Source organism: Artemia franciscana, chromosome 17 (assembly GCF_032884065.1).
Source record: "Artemia franciscana chromosome 17, ASM3288406v1, whole genome shotgun sequence".
In the NCBI taxonomy this organism is placed as follows: domain Eukaryota; kingdom Metazoa; phylum Arthropoda; class Branchiopoda; order Anostraca; family Artemiidae; genus Artemia; species Artemia franciscana.
The window spans coordinates 43,225,171-43,240,254 of record NC_088879.1 but is presented as its reverse complement, the minus strand read 5'-3'; the positions used below and the strand labels follow the sequence as shown (position 1 = coordinate 43,240,254).

General features: G+C 37.8%; 1 pseudogene; it reads left to right on the top strand.

The window, feature by feature from the left end:
* The first annotated feature begins 1,700 nt into the window (after nt 1-1,700).
* On the top strand, nt 1,701-9,474 carry LOC136037589 (zinc finger protein 502-like; annotated as a pseudogene).
* The last annotated feature ends 5,610 nt before the right edge of the window (nt 9,475-15,084 follow it).

The following is a 15,084-nucleotide window of genomic DNA, read 5'->3' as shown; positions in this document are numbered from 1 at the left end:
TTTTTTTTTTTTCGGTAAATAAAAAAAAAGGTAAATAAAGAAAAAAAATATAAAAAAAATTCAAGGATCGTGCCTTGTCTATTGATGCATCCAGTCTGTTACGCGCTAATTTTGAATTCAATAGTTTTACAGCCTTCGCCACTGCCGGAAAATAACTGCAGTTGTCTAAACACGGTACGGATTCCTACGAAGCCATCGTAACCAACAAAATCGCGAAATCCCCTTTTTTCCAATAAATATAGAAAATATATAAAATATGAATGATATAATGTATGTTTAATATTATATTTACATTTTCAAAATTATAATAAAATATTGCGTGTATATACAATATTATTCCATATTATTATATTTTAAAAAAAACTTTATAATATATTAAAAATATCATTAGGTTTGGATCGTATACATGAAATCTTAGAACTAGTCAGCAGGCTAACATAACATAACACAAAGAAGATACAACAAGTCACATTAAGAAACGACGCAAAAAAAGTAAACAAGCAAAGTCGATGGAAAAGTGAGCTAAGTCCAAGCTACGTATTTTAGGTGAAGGGATACCAGGAGATAATGCCATTATATATTAAATGGTACCTGTTAATTAAACGAAACGTATTTGAGAAGTTTGCTGAATATAAGATTTCAGAAAACCGGTTTCACAGCCACAAAGACAAATGACAGGTGACAAAATGCATTGAACTTTGTAATTTGCGCCATATATTTGCACATTAGGTGGGTGGTGGTTAGGTTAGAGGCTCTGTCCTAATATTATAATACTTAAGCGCCCATACTTCAGAACCACATTTGACCACTGTCATCATTATAGCTTCTAATATTCTAATCTTGGTTGAAGACATTTCTTCCTATTCTTCCAAACTTTTTTCAACTATGAAAAAGAAATACCCTGAGCCTTGGCTATTCTACTTTTAACATCTTCAAGGCACCCATCGCCTTCACTAATAATAGGTCCAAGGTAAGTGAGCTGTCTACTTGATCGATGTTTTCGCTACCCAGAGTCACCTTTCTTTTCGCTTATTCTTAACCTTAGTGACTTAGTCTTCTTAACATTAATTTTCAAACCTATTCTAGAGCCCTGAACTTGCAAAATCTAAATAAGTTCATTCATTTTGCTCACACTTTCATCTAGGATGTTTAAATCATCAGCTAGATCATCTATGTACTGGAAAGTTACTCTTCCCCATTTTATTTCGTGTTCTTCCTTTGCCTTTCCTGTGCTCTTTAAGATAAAGTCCATTAAAATGATCCAGATAAATGGGAATAGAACACAACCTTGCTTAACTCGAGATTTAATACGAAACTAGCTATTTTATAGCTGTGAAATTATAACTTTATAGCTGTGAAATTATAACTTTCCAGGACATAGATTATTCTGATGATTAATACGAAAATACGACAAGCCGTATTTCTAACGCTAACCAAATTAATGTTATTCTCTTACATAGGAAAAGGTTTAATCTCATTAAGATAGTATTTGTTTGGTATACCGTACAAGGACAAGTCTTTGGTTTCCAATAACGTAAGCAAGAACGCTAGCTGTAAATGCAACCCATAGTTGATAATTACTTGGGTAGAGGTTTTTAGCCCGAAAACACCCATCAAATCAGACCAAGCCCATAACAATTATCCATTAGTGAGAATCACGTGCGAATGCTTGGCCGTTTACTAGGATATAATTTCACCGAATGGTGGCACTTCTCAAGTGGGAATGTTTATTCACTGCAAGGTCCCCAGTCTTGCGGATAACCCAACAGGGTCAAGGCAGCCCTCTGCAGAGGCCTTTGTCCATAGATCTGGATCTTACGCCCTGCTGCAGTTGTCATGTAGAAGATCCTCCCATGATGATGTTCTGCGTCAACATGCAATATAACCCATTGCTGGGAGAAGGTATGTAACTCCCGGGACGTGTTCCTACACTGGTGGGCAATGCTGAGTATACATTAGAGGGGCGTTCCTTCTCCTCCACTTGTATTTAAGGGCCCCGAGAGAGGGTGCCCCATTTTCTATAATGGACCTCCAGGGTGCGTTTTTTGTGCGTTTGTTCCTAAGAAAAGAATTGAAATTAATTTGAAAAATAAGGAATTTGAAAGAAACTGGCAAGTCGGGCTTAGTGCCTAAAGCCTGTAAAATGGGACTAAGGGCTTAATTTATATTTTATTTTGCAGTGCATGGTACTTTAAACCAATCAAATAATTGAGCCAGACAAAATTTTGTTGACCACTGTAAAATCCAGTCGATAGTTTTCGCAAATATCCCTTCTGACCCTCAGATTGATGCACCCCAATTCAGGCTAAATTATCTGTTAACTAAACTTCGTTATTATGGACATAAGTAAGCTTCACCTTGATGCACTTAAATTGGAACTTGTAGTTTTATTTGGATCAAATTTTAATAGTTCAGAAAAAGATTGTCTCCAAGAAGCGCCCATTCAAACTTGTATGTTTTTTAATCAGACGTTTGTAATCTTCTTTTGGTATTTTGCCAGTTAACAACAAGTTGAATGAAGCCGGATTAACCGTGTAGTTTCGGAATTTATTGTATGTGAAAAATAACTCTTTTTTTCTAGAAATTAAGAAAGGCAAGCAGAAGAGGGGCAGTTCCCCGTCGCAAGCGCTGTTGTACCTGCGGGGACAGTCTCCCTTAAACTGCGGGGATTAGGTGAACGGGGACTGACGCTTCCTTTGTTTATCCCTTGTTATTCCCTTGTTTATGTTGACCCATGTTCCGCCCATGTCTATTCTGTTCGGACATTGATTACGCTAGTGTAGGCTCTCGACAAGAGAAGTCGCATTTTTCCCGTGTAAAACCGGTTTGTGATGGGTGATAACCTAGTGCGGAATGCAGTACTGAACTTTATCTCAAGAGCTATGATAGCAGGTGTGAAAACAAATGTTTTTACATGGCAAGGACACAAATTTTTCAGCTGAAGCGATCTTAGAAGCGAAGGAAATTATCTATCGCAAGTCGGACTTAATGGAACTTATAATAAAACATGTAAAGGGCGAGGACAACTCGCTGGACATTGCGAAGAAGTTCGCTCGCTGTGGCAAAGAAAAGAAACAGCTTCCTCAGTTCGTTATTTTTGAGTCCAAGAAGTTCCCGCCTGCAATGAAGAGATCGCTGCTTGTGTAGTGTCTACCGTCAACGAGATGAACCGCAAGTTCAATGGCTTGCTTGACCGTTTGAACCAGAAACCACGTGGCCGGAAGAAAGCCCTGTTGCTGCTCAAGCCAATGATTTTACCTTTCTCCTCCGTCTTGCTAAGTAGTCTTGAAAAAGCCTCCTCCTACAGTTGTTACTGCAGAAGAAAAGAAAAACTTCCTTTCGAATATTTGTAATGATGCTTTGAATGATGACGATTTTGAACTCTGTCAAGGGAAGTACGAATGGCACCTCGTAACTAAGAACAAATCTAAAGCAGTGGCACTAGCAACATCTACTGACGAAAAATCGCCTGAAACATTGGCAAGCGTTAAAACTCCTACTTTCACCGGTATGATTAAGTTCGTCCCAGCTCATGTTAATGGTGACTCGCTTAAGAGAATTATACCGAATTGTAAAAAAGCTGACCAATGTGGCAAAACCAGATCCTTCAAATTATACTTCTCATCCCACCAGCATCTGAACCACGCCATGAAAACCCCTCCTGAAGTTGACGTGTAGCGGTACCCCATCGAGGAATTTATCTTTCTTCCAAAGTACTGTTTTAACTGCCAGAATTTTTGCCATATTTCTGTTACCTGTTCTAGCCAGCAAATTTGCTCGCGATGCGGAGAAGGAGGTCACGGCTCTAGCCCCGACCAGTCCCGTGGAAACCCTATAGCATGCGCCCTCTGCAAATAAAAACGCCACACTTGCCATTCCTTGAAGTACCCCACAATAATAAAAATCCTCAGTGAACTGAAGCGGCCCAATGTCTAATAGCCCAGCCTGTGTCAAAATTACGTCATGGGACATGAACGGAGGAGTCCCCAACAAACTTGCTATAATTTAAAAATACTGTGCAGACTCTGACATTACGTTTATACAAGAACGTATGCTCTCTCCTCAAAATATTTCTCTCCTATATTCCTCGCACGAATTTACTTTTTATCTTTGAACCCGCAAAAATCCGGTCTTTTGGACGTCCCTCCGGTGGCTTGGCGATTATCTGTTGCCCGTATATTGAAAGTAAGGTGTTATTTACGCATGATCACTTCTTGGCTATATCTTCCGGTAGTATCGCATTCTTCAACGTATATCTTCCTACAAACTACCATAACAATAAATCGGAGCAAAATTTTATGAACGCAGTTCGCGAACTAGCGAAGTGCTTGAAGTTTGTGACCCAGAAAGATTTTTAATGCGTAGTCATGGGGGACATCAACTGCAACCTGCTCGACAGCACGTGTGCCCGTAGTCAGCTTCTAAACAGCGCCTTGATGACAAACTTATCATCCTCCCAAAAGACAGTGATTACTCCTTCGTTCGCAACTCTGGGTCTGTTTCAAACATTGACCACACGGCCTGCTCTAAGAATATTAACGGAAGTGTAACTGTTCTGAAAGACGTTCTTAGACCTAGACGCTCTAAGACGTTCTTAGACGTTCTTAGACTAGCATCTCTAAGCATAAAGCAAACTCTGCGTCAACCCAAGAATGACAATTGGAAAGTCGTAAGTGAATGGGATAAAATGAATACTACTTTGTATCATCAGGTGCTGAACTCACTTCTTGTAAAGATACGAATCCCCTTCCATTTACTCCAACTGAATTCAGATTTTGATCCCGCAGATGCGAGAGTACCCATCAATATACTCTGTGCCGAGATTACTCACTCGCTCCTCTTAGCTGGAAAAAAAACAGTTCCTACTAGAAAGGTTAGAATGAAAACAGAAGTTCCCGAATTCTCGCAAAATCCGGCTCTAGTTAAGTGTTGCAACGATGTTCAGTTTTGGTTTAGAATATGGCAAGATTGCGATAGGCCCAAATCCGGTCCTGTTAAATCTGTCCGTTTATGGACGAAACAAAAATTTGACAAGCAACTGAAAACTCATCGTACCAAATTAAACGAAGAAAACTTCTCCAGAATCGTAAGTGACCCTAAACGAATCTGGAAAGCCCGGTTGAGCTAACCCACCGCTGGAAAACCCCATGATTTGATTAGGGAAAAAGATTGGGAATCGTACTTTTCCAACGGCCCCCGACCCAAATACGTCTAATCCCTTCGCAAACCGGCTAGAATCGGTATTATCCAACCATTGTCCCCTGATTTTGTCGTTACTTACGGAAGCGTACATGAAGCTCTTTTAAAGCTGAAGAAGAAACTTTCCCGTGGTGTAGACGAACTATGCGCGCTAAATCTGCTACACGGTAACACTATGCTTATAGAATGTCTGACGCTGCTGTTCCAGATTATTTACTCGTATAATACCTGACTCTTTTTTTGTCAGTTTGCTTTCACCCATCCTTAAAAAAGGAAAACCAACAGATCAATGCTCTTCGCACAGGCCAATCACTGTTGCTCCAGTGCTCTGTAAAGTTCTGGAGCTCTTAGTCACAAAAGAAATTCAATATTCGTGCCGAATGCCTGACCACCAGTTTGGTTTCCGACCGGGTCAAGGCTGTGCTGTCGCTCTTTTCAGTCTTGCCGCTATTCTAGCAGATTCTCACGAATCTGGTGACCTTGTAGTGATCGGTGCTTTTAATGCGATTAGGGCCTTTGATTCGTCGATTCACGCTCAGGCCCTTTTAGCTCCTTACCACCAAGGTGTAAACCTCCGTGTCACTAGCGCACTGTATGATATGTATTGTCGTTTAAAAGTGCGTATAAAGATAGGTAACCGCATCACATCAGTGGTTGTTCCAGTAAAGAAATGTGTCCGCCAGGTTCATTATTATCCCCCAGTTTGTACAATAACAGCGTTTTAAATGCCGAGGCATATGTCAATGTTTCATGTATCTCCAAGAATATAAATGTGTCGCTACTTACATACGCGGACGATCTATTAAATCTAAGTTGGTCTATTAGGGGTCTACAATCGAATTTCTCGATCCTACGTGATGAATACCAAAAATCGGCCTCGCTTTCAATACTTCTAAATCTGCAGTTCTTTTTTTCAACGATAGTTCTTCTCAGCCTGAACACCTCCTGCTGGGTAGCGAGTCACTTACCATTTTATCTCACGTCGTGTATCTGGGTCTTCCCATAGGCCGTAAACTTAATGAAACTCGTCTACTGCTCGTCAAACACGTCGAGAAAAAACTCCACACCGCGTATGGGTCTATCGCCGCCAGAAGACTCCTTTTGTGCTGGAATTATCTCTCGAATATATATAATGCTGTCGCACTGCCGCATATTCTATATATCGTTCCATTTTGGAATTTATTAACTGACACCCAAAAACGCAAGCTCCGGTCCCTTTATTTTAGGTTCGCGAAGTTCCTGCTGCGATGCCCCTTGTGGACAAGAAATACTTATATGATTGATAAACACAGAATTGGAGACCCCAGTATTGCGGTAAACCGGTTGATTTCTTATTTCCGGACGAAGTGGAACCACCCCTGGCTTAAACATTTCTACAGTTCTTGATTGCGTACTTTTCTATGTTGTATTGTTAAATTTCTCTCCGTTTTTCTTCTCTGTTTTCTTTACTTACTTTTCCTTGTACTCCGTTTTCTTCCATGCGAAAAATACGTGTAATAAATATTTTACACACTTACTTACTTACTTAATTCATTAGTCCAGAGATGAGTAAATTGTTTTGAAAGTAAGTGAAATTTTCTAGAGTGGGAAATGCCGTAAGTTAAAGACAGGTTATATTCAAGCAAAATAGAAGCCACAGACGATATTTCAAAAGGTAATTGACAATACTGAGCCGCCAATTCTAAAGACTAGGTTTAAGGGCCACAATGCATTTGATCAAGTAAAAACTAAGTTAAACCATGTTAGGTTCCTGATGTAATTGTGATTTTAAATAAATTGAGTGTCAAAAATTTACAGTTCTAGAACGATATTTTTAGCAAACTGACCAAAGGCCTTACCAATAGCTAAAGAGAATATGCGTGTTTTCTGAAGCCATTTTTTATGTGCTACTAGACTGTGCTCAGAACTTGCTTGTGAGCAACTGTGTCTCTTTTATGGTCTTTTAGACATCCATCATCATGCTGATAGCATTTTTTGTTGTGATTCTGTTGTGATTTTGGCTATCAGTGATTTATCATTTTTTGTTGTGAGGGATGTTGAACTAACGAAAAGAAAATGTTTGCTTCCTAATTCTACTGCTTCTACTCATACTACTACTACTGTCACTATCATTACTACTTCTATTACTACTACTGCTACTTTTGTTAAATCTGAGGATATTAAGGTGAAAATTTGGGGAATTATAGAAACTGTATGGAACTAATTCCAAGCACACTGTGTCCACACAGGTTGTCAAGCGGACGCATCAGAAATTCTTCAGGAACGGTTGATGGTGTGTATTAAGCTGAAACTTTCAGCGTGTGTTGAAGGGGATATTGAACGGATGTTGAAGGTCCCACAACTGATAGCCAAAATTTTTTCCTTTAAAGGAATTTCTAAATAAGTGAAAATCGCTAACGAGAAAAAAAATATACGAAAAAGGTACCTGTGAATTATTCAGAACACACTCAATGAGTGAAGTTAGATGCTTTCGTGAAACAAACTACGATGCTGGTGCATTTTCATTAAATATTTATATTTAGAGGTGGTTAGGTTAGGCTAAGCTAGGTAGGTTAGATCTGATGCACTGTTTTGTTGTGGGCAACAGCCCCTTATCCTGGAAAATATAATTGCTTCTTTCTCTTTCTTTGTTAATTCCCGAATCTTCATTTCAAAATCCATGTTCAGACACTATCAGTATGCGTAGCCTACTAAATTGAGTTTTGTCTTTGTGGCTATGAAACCGGATTTTCTCATAAAAATGTACCTGCATCGTAGTTTTTTTTCACGAAAGAGCCTAACTTCACTTATTGAGTGTGTTCTGGATAATACACAAGTACCAAAAAAACATTTCAGTCTACAATTAATGTTTATAGGCTATAAATGAAAGCTCTATATCAATTTAGTTTAAACTTAAGTTTGTTAAACCTAACTTCGTCCGGAAAACACGGTGAAAGGGGGAAGGGTGGACATTTTTCCCTGTAGATTCCCTTTTTTAGAACTACATAATTATTTTCTGCTGTTTATGATTTTATTGATAAGTTCAACTAGGGGACAGGGGTAGAAAAGGAAATTATTTGTTATAACATATGAAAAAAAAATTAACCCCGTATGACTTTTAAGTTGTAAAGCTGATTAAGATTTTCTGTATTATTATTCCAATTCGTCTATGAAGTGAAACTAATTTCAAGTTTCGTTCTTTAATTTTTGTTTCATTCGAAAGTGGTTGGCAATTAGATCCCGGAACAGGTATCAGTTGTAGAATGTTCACCTTTCATTTGTAATTGCTATGGTGTCTGATTATTGAATCGTTTTCACCTTATTTAATTTTAATAAAATAATTGTTTACTATAGAGATAATTCATTCTACTGTGTACAGTTCTGATGACGTGGATCAATCAAATTTCTTTGGCCCAAAACCAATTGTGAAGGTAAAGAAGATGACAGAGAAGGCTGGTCATTTAAGTCATAAGAAGCTGACAGAGAGACTGTATAAATGCGATACAAGTCAGAGAACTTTTTCTCAGTCAAGCAATTTGATTCAGCACCAAAGAAGACATACTGGTGAGAAACCCTTTAAGTGTGATATATGTGAAAAAACATTTTCCCAGTCAAGCAGTTTGATTCAGCACCAAAGAAGACATACTGGTGAGAAACCCTTTAAGTGTGATATATGTGAAAAAACATTTTCCCAGTCAAGCAGTTTGATTCAGCACCAAAGAAGACATACTGGTGAGAAACCCTTTAAGTGTGATATATGTGAAAAAACATTTTCCCAGTCAAGCAGTTTGATTCAGCACCAAAGAAGACATACTGGTGAGAAACCCTTTAAGTGTGATATATGTGAAAAAACATTTTCCCAGTCAAGCAGTTTGATTCAGCACCAAAGAATACATACTGGTGAGTAACCGTTTAAGTGTGAGATATGTGAGAAAACTTTTTCTGTGTCAGGCAATTTGATTCGGCATCGAAGAATACATACTGGTGAGAAACTTTTTAAGTGTGATATGTGTGAAAAAATATTTTCTCGATCCAACCATTTGATTCAGCACCAAAGAATACATACTGGTGAGAAACCGTTTAAGTGTGATATATGTGAAAAAAGCATTTTCAGTGCCAAGCGGTTTGATTCAGCACCAAAGAATGCATACTGGTGAGAAACCGTTTAAGTGCGATATATGTGAAAAAACATTTTCTAGGTCAAGCGGTTTGATTCGGCACAGAAGAATACATACTGGTGAGAAACCCATTAAGTGTGATACTGTGAGAAAACTTTTTCTAAGGCAAGCAATTTGATTCAGCACCAAATAAGGCTTACTGGTGAGAAACCACTTAAGTGTGGTATATTTGAAAAAACATTTTCTGAGTCAAGCAGTTTGATTCAGCACCAAAGAATAGATACTGGTGAGAAACCGTTTGAGTCTGGTATATGCAAGATAGAATCTTCTTCTAAATTGAATCTTAATAATCAACTTAATAACATCAATCTTAATAACAACCCATCAATCAATAATAACAATCTTATAACAATCAATAACATCTTAATCTTAATAACTTCAATCAATCTTAATAACAATCAATCTTAATAACAACCCATTTTTAGAGACAGTGCTAGTTCATATTGTACAATAACAATTTCTGTGGTCTTGCTGAACCCTATTGGACTCCACATTTTTTTATGCTGTTCCTTTATATTTTTTTTCAGTTCATTCATTAATTCAATTTTTATGGCCCTTGGTATCTGCCAATCGACATAAAGCGATCGCAAATTCTGTTGGTCTGTCCCAGTTTTGCTACTTCAGGCACTTCCAGGTAAGCTAGGACGATGAAATTTGACAGGCGTATCAGCAATCAGACTAGATCAACTTAAAAATTGTTGTTTCCCCGATTCGACCATCTGGGGGGGAGTGGGGATGGGCGTTTAGATTGGAAAATTCGGAAAAAATGAGGTATTTTTAACTTACGAACGGGTGATCAGATCTTAATGAAATTTGATGTTTGGAAGGATATCGCGTCTCAGAGCTCTTATTTTAAATTCCGACCGGATCTGGTAACATTGGGGGAGTTTTGGGGGAGCCTAAAATCTTGGAAAACGCCTAGAGTGGAGGGATCGGGATGAAACTTGGTGGGAAAAATAAGCACAAGTCCTAGATACGTGATTGACATAACCGGAACGCATCCGCTCTCTTTGGGGTAGTTGGGGGATGGGGGAGGGTCAATTCTGAAAAATTAGAAAAAATGAGGTATTTTTACTTATGAACAGGTGATCGGGTCTCAATGGAATTTGTTATTTAGAAGGATATCGTGTCTCAGAGCCCTAATTTCAAATCCCGACTGGATCCGGTGACATTGGGGGGAGTTGGAGGAGGGAACCTAAAATCTTGGAGAACGCTTTGAGTGGAGGGATCGGGATGACACTTGGTGGGAAAAATAAGCAGAAGTCCTAGATACGTGATTGACATAATTTGAACGGATCCGCTCTATTTGGTGGACTTTTGGGGGGAGGGTTAACTCTGAAAAATTAGAAAAAATTACATATTATTAACTTACGAAGGAGTGACCGGATCTTAATGAAACTTCATATTTAGAAAGAACTCATAACTCAGATCTCTTATTTTAAATCCCGACCGAATCCAGCGTCATTGGAGGGGGCATTGGGGGGGGGAACCGAAAATCTTAGAAAATATTTAAAGCGGAGAGATCAGGATGAAACTCGGTGGGAAGAATAAAAACAAGTCCAAGATACGTGACTGACATAAACGGACCAGATCCGCTCTCTTTGCTGGAGCCGGAGAGGGGGGCGAAACAGGTCATTTTGCTTTAGAGCTCTTATTTTAAATTCTGACCAGATCCTGTGACATTGGGGGGATTTGGAGGGGGAAACTGGAACTCTTGGAAAACGTGAAAATTGAGGTATCTGTATCTTACGAGTAGGTGATCGGATCTTAATGAAACTTGATATATAGAAGGATCTTGTGTCTCCGATGCTCTATTTTCGACTCAAATCGGACCTGGGAACATAGGGGGTTGGAGGGTGAAAACAGAAATCGTGGAAAACGCTTAGAGTGGAGAGATCAGGATGAAACTTGATGAGAAGAATAAGCACAAGTTCTAGATATGTGATTGACATAATTCGAAAGGATCCATTCTCTTTGGAGGAGCTGGGTGGGGTGTTGATTTAGAAAAATTAGAAAAATTGAGGTATTTTAACTTAAGAATGGTTGACCGGATCTTAATGAAATTTGATATTTAGAAGGAACTCATGTCTCAGAGATCTTATTTCAAATCCCGACCAAATCTGTTGACATTTGGGGGAGTTGTAGAGGGAAGTTGGAAAACACTTAGAGTGGAGGAATCGGGATGAAGCCTGGTGGGTGGAATAAGCAATTGTCGTAGACACGTGATTGACGTAACCGTACTGGATTCGCTCTCTTTGGGGGAGTTAGGGTTGGGGTTCAGTGCTTTTGGCGAGTTTGGTGCTTCTGGACGTGCTAGGACGATGAAAAATTGGTAGGCATGTCAGGGAGCTGCACAAATTGACTTGATAAAGTCGTTTTCACCGATTAGACCATCTGGGGGCTGAAGGGAGAGGGAAAATTAGAAAAAATGAGGTATTTATAACTTACGAGTGTGTGATCGGATCTTAATGAATTTTAATATTTAGAAGGACATCGTGACTCATAGCTCTTATTTTAAATCCCGAGGCTCTTACTGTGATGAGGTTCTTACGGCCTCATCACAAGTGCCATATGAGCTCTTGGCATTAAGCATTTAATGCCAAGCTTCTGATTTTCGGCATTAAGCTTCTGATTTTCGTTTTAAGTCAATCTATTGATTCTTAGAATTCTGTTAGAGCTATATGAGCTCTTGGCTCTTACGGCCTCATCACAAGTGCCATACGAGCTCTTAGCTCTGGTTCTGAGAAAATTTCGTTTAGTTCTTCGGTGATTTTTCTTTTGCTTTTTGTTCATCAGCTATGCAGCATGGCTTCAGCTATGCAGAAGATCAAAAGTATCACAGTATTTCGATCCATATGAACAATAATACCCCTCTACATATAACCAAAATTTTGGAGTAGACATATTAGCAAGGACATTTTGACCAACAACACTATTCATCGCAATTTTTTTTAAGTATATTCAAATCTTTTCCAAAATTTAAATCGCAATCCAGCATTCCGATTTTTAAGTTGAAAACTTAAAACGCGGGGCAGTAATATTCAAATTACAATTATTGAAGTATACATTTTAGCAGCAATTAACCAGGGGTTTAAGGATCTGGCATCCCAAATTATATCTTGGTTAGGTCTGGGTATGATTTGGAAAACAATCAGAAATTGAATTAAGAAAAGGTAAACACCTTTTTCAACTGAATAGATTTCAACTGGGACAGACATGAAACCTATTTGAACACATACCTATTAGTTTATCTGAATAGATAAACCTATTAGTAATAGACCCTCATGGAGGCTGTGACCTTGGCGTACAGAACAGAATAAACAAAGCCCAGGCTATCTTCTCGCAACTCCGCTGCCGTCTGTGGAACCGGAAGGAGATCAGCATGAAGACAAAAATTTCTGTATATAAAGCGGCTGTTAGATCTGTCCTCTTTTATGCAGTCGAAACTTGGCCACTGAAGGCTTTATATGAAGGTGTCTGTCTCCTCCTTAGCTCCTTACTCTTTACTCTGAAGTTTGACTCTATGTCCAAAGTCTCGAAGAACATTTACTAAAACACAAGGGCTATTAAATTGGAAAAACAAGGTCTCTCAAAGTACTAAAAAACTTTTGTTCAATTTTTCTTAAGTTTTAAAATTGCTCCTTACATTTAGTTGAAAATATCTTTTCTGTTTGTTTAATCAAACAGTGCCTGATTTTCAGAAAATGAGGGGATTTTAGGAGGACACCCCCCTAAACTCCAAATAATACCATGAATTTTTGTGAAAATCACACTATCCGAGAACTGCATTGCAGAAGTTTCAAGCTCTCATCTGCAAAAATGTGGAATTCTGTCAGAAGAAAGATTACAGATGCGGGTTTATTTGTTTGGTTGTTCTTTGTTGTTATTTCTGCTTGAATTACTCCGGGGTGATTGGATCGAACCAATAGATTCAGAATTTCAGGAAAGGGCTCATTCGTACGGAAATTAAAAGTTCTATTGCCGTTTTTAAGTTACCGAAGAGATTGGAGAGTAAATAGCTCCCCTCTCACCCCTCTTTTTCTTTAGTCGTTTGCCTTTGGGGGTAACATGACCCCAGCAGCCACTTGGGAAAGGTTTGTAATTCATGAAATTTGCCCATTGTTATTGGTTTTAGTGTTTATAGTATTTATTAATGGAAAGCATACAGACATTTTTCGGTGGGAATTGGGTTTTAAAAAACAAGTATCTTAACTGAAAGGGAGGAGCAACATCAGAACTTACTCCATCTTCGTTACCTCGCCCTTTACCCTAGGGTTTGACCCAGTTCCTTAACGACTTCTGAAACACAAGGTTCATTTAATCAAAATAATAAGCCTTCTCAGAAATTCTAAAAAAAAACTTTAACGCAAAGAGCAAAGAATTGAGGATGGGATTAATCCCTCATATACATAATATTTTCTGTCCGTTTTAAGTTTTGATGCTGCTCCTTACTTTCAATTGAAAAAAAACTCGTTTTTTTATTAATTATATGCTATGAACCTTATAGTATTATAAAAACAATACCTTTGATAACGCAGAACAAACGGTCAATATTTCAATGATCTTCGTTTGATTTTTGATGGGTAGCAAAGCTTAGAGACGCAAATTTTTCTTAATGCAGTTAAAAAAAATATGTCAAGCATAGTAAAAGCATGTAAAAATGAAAAAAGTAAAGTAATTACAAAAACAATAGCCTTCTTATGAAAAATAAGATATGAAATCCTAGTATTCAGTTCTATTGAGCAAAGCGATGGAAGGACATTTTATCAGATTCAAAAATTTCAACCAATCTTTTTCACAATTTGAAGTTCGAGATTTTTCAGTTCGAGATTCGGCAATCATGTTCAAAAATGAAATGTTTGAGACTTTGTTTAGGATCGAGTCCAAAATATGAACACCGCATAAAAGACCTGAACCTTTCAAAAGAGTGTGTCCGATTACCTTGATATACCCATAATAATAATAAAAAATCAGTTGAACAATATCGATAGTATTAAACCTGGTTATCAAACACGAAAATATTTAATATCTTCTGACCTAGCGGTATAAAAAGCAAAGCGTTTTAAGAGTAGTTTATTAGAAGTAAAATATAAAATTCTAGTCTATGAAGCTATGGAGAAATGCTGAAAGTGTTAAACCTTACTGAGTAATACTGATATTTTTTATTTAATTTTGAATACCAAAAACCATAGTGAACAACTAAATTACTTTGATCAGTGATCAAGTTAATCACTAGATCAGTACAATAATTCCTCATAAGAAAATGTTAATAAAAGACAAAAACACGTTTCCATTTAGGGGGAAATAGTGGCTTCAGATGTCAGCTCAAGGGTATTCGTCCAATTCAAGCAAAAGTTGACTGCGTATTTCTTATCAATATTGCTCCCTTTTTAACTTGTTTTCCTTCTTTTCTTGATAATTATGCAGAGTTTCACATGTAGGCTACTAATTATTTAGGATCTTTAACTTCAAGCTCGAAAAAAAACACATATTTTGAATCATCATAGAAAGCTGATTCTTTGATTTAACATCATCAGGGTAGCCTACTATGCTTTTTTTATTGATAAGGATCGGCTATTTACTTACCACTCATTACCATAAAGATTTTTTTTTTTACTCTAACCAAATCATACAGAAAAAAAATTTTTTGGAAAACTTGAAAGGGGCTAATCAGTCATGAATAAGAGCTTATATTTTCCTTAATAAGCATCAAAACATATTTGCAGGG